Below are 12668 nucleotides of genomic sequence, written 5' to 3'. Positions count from 1 at the left end.
AGGCGAACTGCTGGACACCCGGCCACCGGAGCACAGCCATCGACTGAAGCTGCCTAAGCCGGGAAGGCTTAATACAGCTGAGCACGGCGCACCACCTGGGCCCAGCAGCCGGCTCCGAGCGCCGTGGGGTCTTCGGGAACAGATTTAAAAGAGAATTATCAGTAGTATACCCCGGGTTGTGGTGCGAGCAGCTTTTGATGTGTGAGACGTTGGCCTTGATCAAAAGAGGCCCACTGGAGCCATGTGAGGAAGATGAGAAAATAATCACGGCTCTTCATCCTGGGGACCCAGAACAGGAGCTGGGGGCGGGGCCCCCAGCTTGTCAGGGTGGTTCTGGCCAGGCTGCACCCCCACCACCCCAAGCCTCGTTCCAGTCCTGGTGTTGTTCTGGAAGCCGCTGCTGGTATCTGCATCCTGCCTCCCACGGGCTCCTACGGGCATTCTTGGACTCTGTGAGAGTCCACTCCCCATAAATACACGGTGGACAGAACTGCCACGCACACAGCAGACCTGGAACACCCCCAGGGCTTCCCACCTCCTGATCAGCATCACTGTGCTTTCCTGTGGCTGCCGTGGCCACGTGGCTCACACTGGGAGGCTGACAACAGCAGGAGCATTGCTCTCAGTCCTGGGGTCGAGACATTGATGTTAGGGTCACCAGGGCCATGCTTCCCACGGAGGCTGCAGGGAAGGATCCTCCTCACCTCTCCCAGCTTCCGGGGGCTGCCCTTTGACAGCTGACCCAGCCTCTGGCACTGGCCACAGGGCGTCTTTCTCTGCATGTGTCTGCCCAGACTGTTCACGTCATCTGCATAGCTCTCCCTTTAGCGAACTGCCCTCCTGAAAAAGTGTCGCTGGAAGAGTAATTCACCTGCTGCGGATCCCATAACCCAGCAGCACTGGCCGCAGAGCCCTGGAGGCCTGTCTGCAGCAGGCACGGAAGCCTGGAAGTGGAGACAGGAAGCGGCCCCGACTGCAGGGCTGTCCACCCCCTGGTTCAGCACTCGTGGCTTCCAGCGGCACCTGTCCCCAGTTCAGACACCCACAGTGCTTCTGACTCCCACTTCCTGTTTTTCTGTCAGGTGTCTGCTGGTGCTGTGGTCCCATTTTACAGATGCAAAGACTGAAGCTGAAAAAGTAAAATTAAAAAATACTGAAGTTGAGTGTCCAGGGCCCAAAGTCTCTGTTGGAAAACATCTCCCCAGGGAAGAAATATAAGTGGAAGCTAGCATGTGAGAAGATACTCCATGGAGGCAGGCACAGGGCACGGCGGTGAAGCCTCTACCCGGGATCCCGTATCCTGTATCAGAGTGCCTGGGTGTCCCGTATCCTGTATCCCGTATCAGAGTGCCAGGGTATCCTGTATCCTGTATCCCGTGTCAGAGTGCCTGGGTGTCCCGTATCCTGCACCCCGTATCAGAGTGCCTGGGTATCCCGTATCCTGTATCAGAGTGCCTGGGTGTCCCGTATCCTGTATCCCGTATCAGAGTGCCTGGGTATCCCGTATCCTGTATCCCGTATCAGAGTGCCTGGGTATCCCGTATCCTGTATCCCGTATCAGAGTGCCTGGGTATCCCGTATCCTGTATCCCGTATCAGAGTGCCTGGGTATCCCGTATCCTGTATCCCGTATCAGAGTGCCTGGGTATCCTGTATCCTGTATCCCGTATCAGAGTGCCTGGGTATCCTGTATCCTCTACCCCGTATCAGAGTGCCTGGGTATCCTGTATCCTGTACCCTGTATCAGAGTGCCTGGGTATCCCGTATACTGTATCCCGTATCAGAGTGCCTGGGTATCCTGTATCCCGTGTCAGAGTGCCTGGGTATCCCGTATCCTGTATCCCGTATCAGAGTGCCTGGGTATCCCATACCTGTAATCCGTATCCTGTATCCTGTATCAGAGTGCCTGGGTATCCCGTATCCTGTATCCCGTATCAGAGTGCCTGGGTATCCCGTATCCTGTATCCCGTATCAGAGTGCCTGGGTATCCCGTATCCTGTATCCCGTATCAGAGTGCCTGGGTATCCCGTATCCTGGACCCCGTATCAGAGTGCCTGGGTATCCTGTATCCCGTATCAGAGCGCCTGGGTATCCTGTATCCTGTATCCGAGTGCCTGGGTATCCTGTATCCCGTATCAGAGTGCCTGGGTATCCCGTATCCTGTACCCTGTATCAGAGTGCCTGGGTATCCCGTATCCTGTATCCCGTATCAGAGTGCCTGGGTATCCCGTATCCTGTATCAGAGTGCCTGGGTGTCCCGTATCCTGTATCCCGTATCAGAGTGCCTGGGTATCCCGTATCCTGTATCCCATGTCAGAGTGCCTGGGTATCCCGTATCCTGTATCCCATATCAGAGTGCCTGGGTATCCCGTATCCTGTATCCCGTATCAGAGTGCCTGGGTATCCCGTATCCTGGACCCCGTATCAGAGTGCCTGGGTATCCTGTATCCTGTACCCCGTATCAGAGTGCCTGGGTATCCTGTATCCCGTATCAGAGTGCCTGGGTATCCTGTATCCTCTACCCCGTATCAGAGTGCCTGGGTATCCTGTATCCTGTACCCTGTATCAGAGTGCCTGGGTATCCCGTATACTGTATCCCGTATCAGAGTGCCTGGGTATCCTGTATCCCATGTCAGAGTGCCTGGGTATCCCGTATCCTGTATCCCATGTCAGAGTGCCTGGGTATCCCGTATCCTGTATCCCGTATCAGAGTGCCTGGGTATCCCGTATCCTGTATCCCATGTCAGAGTGCCTGGGTATCCCGTATCCTGTATCCCGTATCAGAGTGCCTGGGTATCCCGTATCCTGTATCCCGTATCAGAGTGCCTGGGTATCCCGTATCCCGGACCCCGTATCAGAGTGCCTGGGTATCCTGTATCCTGTACCCCGTATCAGAGTGCCTGGGTATCCTGTATCCTTTATCCGAGTGCCTGGGTATCCTGTATCCCGTATCAGAGTGCCTGGGTATCCTGTATCCTGTACCCCATATCAGAGTGCCTGGGTATCCCGTATCCTGTATCCCGTATCAGAGTGCCTGGGTATCCTGTATCCCGTATCAGAGTACCTGGGTATCCCGTATACTGTATCCCGTATCCTGTATCAGAGTGCCTGGGTATCCCGTATCCTGTATCCCATATCAGAGTGCCTGGGTATCCCGTATCCTGTATCCCGTATCAGAGTGCCTGGGTATCCCGTATCCTGTATCCCGTATCAGAGTGCCTGGGTATCCTGTATCCTGTATCCCGTATCCCGTATCAGAGTGCCTGGGTATCCCGTATCCTGTATCCCGTGTCAGAGTGCCTGGGTATCCTGTATCCTGTATCCCGTATCAGAGTGCCTGGGTATCCCGTATCCTGTATCCCATGTCAGAGTGCCTGGGTATCCCGTATCCTGTATCCCGTATCAGAGTGCCTGGGTATCCCGTATCCTGTATCCCGTATCAGAGTGCCTGGGTATCCCGTATCCTGTATCCCGTATCAGAGTGCCTGGGTATCCCGTATCCCGGACCCCGTATCAGAGTGCCTGGGTATCCTGTATCCTGTACCCTGTATCAGAGTGCCTGGGTATCCTGTATCCCGTATCAGAGTGCCTGGGTATCCTGTATCCCGTATCAGAGTGCCTGGGTATCCCGTATACTGTATCCCGTATCCTGTATCAGAGTGCCTGGGTATCCCGTATCCTGTATCCCATATCAGAGTGCCTGGGTATCCCGTATCCTGTATCCCGTATCAGAGTGCCTGGGTATCCCGTATCCTGTATCCCGTATCCCGTATCAGAGTGCCTGGGTATCCCGTATCCTGTATCCCGTGTCAGAGTGCCTGGGTATCCCGTATCCTGTATCCCGTATCAGAGTGCCTGGGTATCCCGTATCCTGTACCCCGTATCAGAGTGCCTGGGTATCCTGTATCCCGTATCAGAGTGCCTGGGTATCCCATATACTGTATCCCGTATCCTGTATCAGAGTGCCTGGGTATCCCGTATCCTGTATCCCATATCAGAGTGCCTGGGTATCCCGTATACTGTATCCCGTATCAGAGTGCCTGGGTATCCCGTATCCTGTACCCCGTATCAGAGTGCCTGGGTATCCCGTATCCTGTATCCCGTATCAGAGTGCCTGGGTATCCTGTATCCCGTATCAGAGTGCCTGGGTATCCCGTATCCTGTATCCCGTATCAGAGTGCCTGGGTATCCCGTATCCTGTATCCCGTATCAGAGTGCCTGGGTATCCTGTATCCCATATCAGAGTGCCTGGGTATCCCGTATCCTGTATCCCGTATCCCGTATCAGAGTGCCTGGGTATCCCGTATCCTGCATCCCATATCAGAGTGCCTGGGTATCCTGTACCCCGTATCAGAGTGCCTGGGTATCCCGTATCCTGTATCCCATATCAGAGTGCCTGGGTATCCTGTATCCTGTATCCCATATCAGAGTGCCTGGGTATCCCGTATCCTGTATCCCGTATCAGAGTGCCTGGGTATCCCGTATCCTGTATCCCATATCAGAGTGCCTGGGTATCCTGTATCCTGTACCCCGTATCAGAGTGCCTGGGTGTCCCGTATCCTGTATCCCGTATCCTGTATCCCGTATCAGAGTGCCTGGGTATCCTGTATCCTGTATCCCATATCAGAGTGCCTGGGTTCAGATCCCTGTCCTGCTCTCCATTCCAGCTCCCTGAACCCTGGAAGTCACAAAATGATGGCTCAAGTACTTGGGCCCCTGCACCCATGTGGGAGTCCCAGATTCAGTTCCTGGCTCCCAGCTTCAGCCTGGCCCAGCCCTGCTGTTGTGGGAATTTGGAGAGAGCCAGTAGTTGGAAGCTCACTCGCTCTCGCTCTGTCTCTCCCTCCCTCCCTCTCTTAAAATTTGGGGAGCAGGAGCTGGTGTGCTATAGCAGGTAACACCACTGTGTGTGACAACACCATCCCATATGGGGGCTGTTTCATGTCCTGGCTGCTCCACTTCATTCAGCCCCTTGTTAGTGGCCTGGGAAAGCAGCAGAAGATTGCCTAAGTGTTTGGGCCCCTACACCCATGTGGGAGACCCAGAAGAAGCTCCTGGCTTCAGCCTGACTGCCCTGGCTGTTGTGGCCATCTGGGGAGTGAACCAGTGGATAGAAGACCTCTCTTTCTCTCCCTCTCTCTGTAACTCTGATTCTCAAATAAAATTTTAAAAATACTTCTTATAAAAAAGATGCTTGGCATCTTTAATCACCAGGGTAATGCCAATCAAACCACCATGAGATACCACTTCACCCGGATGCTGGAATCAGTAGCAGATAATGGTGAGTGTGGACCAGAACTGGATAAGGTGGAACTCTCCAGCAGTGCTTTTAAGAATAAATTTGCCACCATCCCCAGGAACTGTCTGGCAGTCCGTAGGATGATGAAACACAGAATAACTATGGGACCCAGCAGCTCACGCCTAGGTACATACCTGAGGAGTGACAGCGTGTGTGCAGAAAAACCTCCACACCAATGTTCATGGCAGTGCTACTCAGGAAACAGCCCACATGCCCATCAGCTGAAGAACAGCGAAGGACAAACAGTGTGATCCACCACAAAACGGAATACTATTCAGCCATGAAAACCAGTCCCCTGGGACTGGCCCTGTGGTGTAGCAGGTAAGGCCTCTGCCTGCAGTGCTGGCATCCCATATGGGCATTGGTTTGAGTCCTGGCTGCTCCACTTCCCATCCAGCTCTCTGCTATGGCCTGGAAAAGCAGTGGAAGATGGCCCAAGTGGTTGGGCCCCTGCACCCACGTGGGAGACCTGAAAGAAGCTCCTGGCTCCCAGCTTCAGATCAGCTCAGCTCTGGCTGATGCAGCCATTTGGAGAGTGAACCAGTGGATGGAAGACTTCCTTCCCCTGCCTCTGCCTCTCTGGAACTCTGCCTTTCAAGTAAATAAAATAAATATCAAAAAAAAAAAAAATTTTAAAAAGGAGTCAGTACTGAGCCACAGTGCAGTGCGAGTGAACCGTGAAAATCTACCAGTCACAGCAGAGCACGTGTTCTAAGATGCCATTCTCGGGCAATGTCCAGAACAGGGAGGTCCACAGAGACACAGAAGTGCCAGGGCCACCATCCTGAGCGCAGGATCCCAAGCAAGTGGAGGGAGGGGATTTGGGGAAGTCCCTGGGTCGGCGTCAGATCAGGCCGCAATGTCCTGATACGCTTTGCTCAGATGAAAACCAACCACAAACCTGCCAGTTAGTGCAGGTGCTCGAGGAACGAGGCCCGAGTGGGATGCGCAGACCAGGCTCCCGGCAGGGACACCTGGCACTGGCGGGGGCAGAGGTTTCTGGTTGGCAAGGAAGGAAGATTCCAGAGAAGGTGGGAGGACACTTACCCATCAGCAGTGAGGGAGAGGGAGCAAGGGGAGGAGGGACAGGAGGCCCAGGTTAGTGATGGGCGGGGCAGGGTGGGCAGGACCATCCTGAGGCCCCTGGAGGGACCGTGTGCTTCTGACTTCTGCACTGCAGTCTGTTGGGGCTCCCGTGGCCCCCGCTCAAAGCACAGCCCCTCGAACATTTGCACCAGGAAACCTCTTCATCGCTATTGGATTCACGGCTTGCAGGCACCGCCTCTCCCAGTGCTGCTGTCTGGCTGGCCCTCGGAGAGCCTCCTGCTGCCCCGCCCTGTGGACGGCCCCCTCCCTCAGCGGGTCCTCCTGCAGGAGGCATTGCCTCCCTGGCCCAGGGGCCACGTGACCATCCATCCTGATCTCTGCCTGGACGCCCACAGGACGGACGCCCTCGGCTGCATTCTGCAAGCTAAAGCAGCCCCGACCAGAAGCCCAGCGCAGGCCTGGGGCCCCGTCCCACCTCTGTTCACTTGCTGTGAGACTGCAGGTGGCTGGCTGGCTGTTCTTCAATCCTCCCAATGTAGGGAAGTTTCCAGAACCTCCCAGTTACGTGTGTATGAAAGCAGTGAGTGCTCCGTCCATATTTAACATTTTGTTATCGTTGTCGCTATTCCTTCTGTGACTCAGGGCAATGGAGACGCTGTGAGATGCTCCCCAGTCAGGGCCAGGGCTGAGAGCAGGCTGAGGGATGGTGAACAGGAAAACAGGTTCCGAGATGGGCTTAGGGGCACCGGTGCACACCCACCTGGAGCAACCCTGCACCACAGACTAGCCCTGCTCTCCCACCAGCCTGGGTCCTGGTACCACATGTGTGCGGGGAACGGAAGCCCCAGTGAGTGATGTGCCCATGAGACAGGGGGTGACAGCCGGCCACATGGAGGCTCCGCCCTGCTTGCACAGCCCAAGAAAGGGCGGGAAGCCTGGCAGGACAGGGGCTGGGTACGGACACAGACCCTCAGGCCCAGCAGGTGTTTCATTAATTAATTAGTTACCTTGGACACAGCCGCCTCCTGCCTCACCAGCCCGAGGTGTCCGGCCCTTCTGCAGCTTTAGCTGCTTTCCCAGCTGCTGTATTGGCTCAAACTTCTTTTCACAAATCCAAATGTAAACTTTTTTTCCCCCAAGAACCAGCATCCTGCTAGCCTCTGCAGTATAAAAAAAGATCATATCAGAACAAAACCCAGGCATCCCATAACCCGTCCAGGAGTCATCCACAGCCAAGTGGTCTGGAAGAACACAGCAAGGGCGCGTGGTGGGGGGCGGGGCAGGCACAGACCTCGGGTGATGAGACGTCCTCGTGATGGTGTCACCAGCATGCTTCTCCGTGGTGCAGCAGTCACGAGTCGCAGGAGGGCACAGCCGCTCAGCACAGCTCCTACACGAGGGAGGTCCCACACAATCGCATCACCCAGGGGCATCTTGGCTGCCCTGGTGTGAGTGCACGGGGCGGGGCGGGGGAGGTTACACATCGGCAAAACCAACGATGTGTTTTCCAGGCTGCATCCCTGTGGGTAAGCAGCACGTGGACGTATGGATGCACGCACACACACACACACACACACACACACACACACACACACGGAGAGAGAGGGAAAAAGAGAAACACATTTCAGGGCATTGGCTCACAGACTGAGCCTGGCACCTTCGGTATCTGCAGGGTGACCCGGCAGACTGGAGGCTAGGAAAGGCTGCCATTGTCACTCAAGTCCAAGGCCGCTGGCTGGCAGGGTCCCCTCCTGCAGTGAGAGGTCAGTCTTTCCTTCCGGTCAGGCCTGAAGGTGGACGGCATCTCCATTGCCCAAAGTGCAATGATTTAGGGTGGGTGTTGGTTGTAGCAGTGAAGATGTGCCTCTCCCACATGGCGGTACCCGGATCAACTCCTGGCTCTGGCTCCTGACTCCAGCTTCCTGCTAATGCAGACCCTGGCAGGCAACGGTGAAGGGTGAAGTACACAGGTCCCTGCTACCCCTGTGGGAGACCCAGAATGGGTTCTCAGCTCCTAGCTTCAGCCTGCATGAGCCATTGCAAGAATGTGGGGGATGAACCTGTGGGTAGGCGCTTGCCTGCTCACTCTCTCTCCCTCTCAAATAAATAATTTTTAAGTCCAATATAAAGACCACCCAAAAATATCCTCAGAGAAACATGCAGGATAACATCAAACCAAATATCTGGGCACCGTAGCCCAGCCAGGGTTTCACATGAAATTAACCAACTTGAGAGTTCAGGGCAGCTCACTGTTCCCCAGGCCCTCAGCATCCTGGGTTGTTCCCACGTTGGCCTTGTTGAAGCATCTGCCATCTTAGCAGCAGCCGTCTAACATTTAACTTGCTCTTCCAAACACACTTTGTCATTCAATTATGGACATTCATAACAAGAGAAAATTATTTTTCCTGCAGTCTGTCCTTTAATCCTAAATATCATAAATCCAAATGCCATGCTCTGAAACATCCGATTTGTCAAGTGGAAGACACCCAGTGTGATCTCATGTAAAGATCGAACAATCTGGAGGACTGGGGACTCAACCAACCAGTTCTAAATGAGCTTTTAACATAGCCATCCGGGGCCAGCATGGGGGCACAGCAGGTAACAACGCTGCATGCAACCACCTTGGGTGCCGGTTCAAGTCCCAGTTGCCCCACTCTTGATCCAGCTCACTGCTAACGCACCTGGGAAAAGTAGTACAGGATGGCCCAAGAGTCTGGGGCCCTGGTACCCACATCGGAGACTCAGATGACGCTCCTGGCTCCTGGCTTCAGCCTGGCCAAGCCCCAGCTGTTGCAGCCATCTTGGGAATGAACCAGTGGATAGATGACCTCTCCTTTTCTTTGTAACTCTTTCAAATAAATAAATCTTAAAAAGAATAATTAAATAGAAGCAGCCCCACAGTTTGTAATGTAAACGCTCAGATTCCTGTGGGAACAGTAGAAACCCACTTGGGCTATTGTGGGAGTGTGGGGCATATTCGGAGAATGAGCGATGTTCTTCATTAGCTTAAAGATGGTGGTCTCCAGGTTGGGGGGCTGTCCCTCAGGGGATATTTGGCAATGTCTGGGGACTATTTTGGTCATCACAACTGAATTGGGGTGAGGGTGTTGGTGGGGAGCCAGGCACATCACCAAAAATCCTCCCATGCACAACAGAGAATGATCCAACCCAATACATGGCAGGTGGAGGAGCCTACAGCACTTTGAAGAGTGTGACTTCCCATGAGGCAGGGGCGTCACCCCAAGCAAATCTCCCTCACACAGAATCCCGAAAGCAAGCAATGGGGCGAGGGCAGGCTTGGTGGAGCAGCTACGGTGGCTCTCATCCCGGTGAGTTTTCAGTCCCTGGAGCAGAGCGCGGCAAGGTGCCGGGGTGCAGATTTTCCCTGGACACAGTGGACAGCCTCAGGCAGGACAGATCTGTCCGTGCACGGAGTGCAGGGTTCTACAGAACAGTCGCTTCCTTCATCACCAGAGGGAGCTGAGGGCCGGCAGGACACCACCAAAGGCTTTTGGCTCCGCCCCTTAGATATCCTCTAAGAAAAGTCGAGAAACCCCTTTCTCAATGACCGCAGCACTTGACACAGGGATGAACAGCGACAGAGAACGAGCAGCTGTCGGTTAAACCAGCAGCTCTCAGAGAAGCTTCGGTTGCCTGGAGGACATGGAGGCAGACAAGAGGTGGACAGCCCCCGAGCACTGGCAATCCAGGAAACGGGCAGAGAGGATGTTCAGAGTGAGCCCCGCAGCAATGGGTCCAGGGCTGGCAGCAGGTGGGGTGTGCTGTGTTCACTCAGAGACTCCCTAACAGTACCAGAAGCCCGAGGCAAGCATGCAGCCAGCACTGGGCCCGCCAGTCTGCTCCAGAGACCTTCCCCAGGCAGCTGGGCGCATGCATCTTGTCATCGGGTTTAATTAAGCGAGCTAAGCAGCTTCCTCCCGTCTGCTTCTCTGGGAGAGGAGCCAGCGCATGTCTTCCATGTTTCTGCCTCCCCCTGAGCTGGTGGAGCCGGCTCCCAGTCTCCACTTCACACCTCTTGGCCACACATCAGCACCTCATCTGCACGGTCCCAGCTGCAGGGGCCAAGCGCTTGGGGAGGAAGGACTTTCCTGCAGCCCAGCATGGCCCAGAGGAGGGGGTGCTGCTCACCCAAGGCTTGGGCCTCAAGGTTGTCCCAGGCCCTGGAGCTCAGGGACCTACGGCCCCTCCTCTCACTGTGGCTCTCCATGGGGACCCTGAGCATGTCCGGCGCAAGCCCCATCTGTGGTCACTGTTTTAGTCTCAGGAATCACACAGCCTACAGGTGGCGCACATGGTAGAGGCTTTAGTGACCGTGGCTCAGCCCTGTTTGTGATCTACAAGGACAAAGCCATTGCCTCACGGGGCTATGCCAGGACAGAGGAAGACACAGGCAGGACCACATGGAAAATGCCAGAAAGGAAACAGGCAGGTGCAACAGTGCAAACAGGACAGGCAGGGCCTGACACTGCGTGAGAGCCCTCAGCAGAGCCTGGGGTGTGAGTGTGGCAGGCAGATGGCCAAGGCTGCCACAACTCAGCCGAAAGCTGGCGCACCTGAGGCCCAGGACCTCAGGGACATCCGCGGCCAGACCCCACATGCCTCCAGGCTGTCATTTATTTCTGGCAGTAACACACACCTGTGGAAGGCTCTGAGCAGAAATACGGTCCGATGTGACTCACGTCTCAGAGCGAGCGGATTCCAGGGGGCCTGCAGCAGGAGGGGCAGTGGCTGTTACCCTGGGAGGGTCCATGGCTGTTACGCTGGGAGGTGCACGGTGTTACCGAGCAGGCTCAGCCTAGGCTGATGGCAGAGGACAGCTGCAGGATTTGCGGCACATTCGACAAATAAACACAGTGTTAAGGTCTGGAATTAAAATCCAACGTACACTCCATGCTGCCTTGGCAGCTGGGAAAACCGGGAGAGAATTCCATCTTACTGCAAGCTCCACTCTCATAGGTGAGTTCCTCTCCTCCCCTCATCACCACCAGCCCTCCTGTCACGGGACCAGGCACAGCACCTGCTTGTCCAAGTTTCCAGCTGTGTTTCAGACCAGCCAACTGCATCCTCCTGTGGAACCCAAGGGGCACTGACCATGATACTCCAAAGCCTGCCTCCCCTCCCATCCTGCTCACGTATCTCCTCAGTGTGGCCCTGTGTGGCCCACAGGGTCCTCCTCCCCAGGGGTGTCTCTGTCATCCGCCCAGGGTCAGGTATTGGTGTCTGGCCATCCCCATAATCCCTCATCACCAAGGTGGATGCAGCCAGCTGGGGTGTGGGGAGGGCACTTGCCCGGTCTCCCAGCAGCTATAGTGGGGCTGTGGCTTGGACCGTGTCCCCCAGACACATTCGAGTCCTATCCCCCACTTCCTATGATCGTACCTTATTTGGAAATAGGATCTTTGCCAAGATAAGCAGCTGACCATTAGGCTGCACTGGATTACGGGGTGCTAACCCAACGGCATGGTGGCTTTATAAAGGAGAATTTGGACACAAACACACACACAGAGGACGGCCATGTGGTGACAGAGACAAAGCCTGCAGGGAGCTCACCACAGCCAGGCCAAGTCTGAAGCCACCAGAAGCCAGGTGGCTTCCCACCAGGAAGGAAACCCCCTGGAGCCTACAGAGGGCACACGCCCTGCCCCGCCCACGCCGTGGTTTCAGACTTGGGGCCTCAAGGACATTCAGCTGCTGAAAGCCTCCCAAGGTGTGGACACTGCTAAGGCAGCCCCAGGAGACTGCTGCTGAGAGCCCAGGACCACCACTGGCTGCGTAACTGGGGGTGATCAGGAGCGCTGAGAGCTGTCGCACGGTCTCAAGGACAAGCAGGTAGGGTTAGAGGAACCAGCAAAGGGAGGAGACACCCGGGCCTCGGCACCTGCAAAGCAGTGGAGGCAAGAGAGGGGAGGTGTTGCTTTCCTTACCCCTGACCTATGACGCACCACAGGGCCCATTCGGTGGGATGTGATCAGGATCTCTCATCTGCACCTCCGAGGATCACTCGAGCCTGTGCTGTAGTAGGGGTCTGTCCAGACACGAGCCATGACAAGCTGATGTCACCTCCCTGGAGCTGACTGCTGGACTTCATTGTTGTTTAAATCACACTTTCGAAATAGCAAGGCACGGCTGATGCTACAGCATAGCAGGTAAAGCCATGGCCTGCAGTGCCGGCATCCCATATGGACACCAGTTCAAGTCCCAGCTGCTCCACTTCCGATCTAGCTCTGCAGGCCCCTGAGCCTGCATGGGAGACCTGGAAGAGAACCCTAGCTCCTGGCTTCAGATTGGCTCAGCTCCAGCTG

This window comes from Oryctolagus cuniculus, chromosome 14 (genome assembly GCF_964237555.1).
Source record: "Oryctolagus cuniculus chromosome 14, mOryCun1.1, whole genome shotgun sequence".
NCBI lineage: Eukaryota > Metazoa > Chordata > Mammalia > Lagomorpha > Leporidae > Oryctolagus > Oryctolagus cuniculus.
This window is presented reverse-complemented; position numbering follows the sequence as displayed.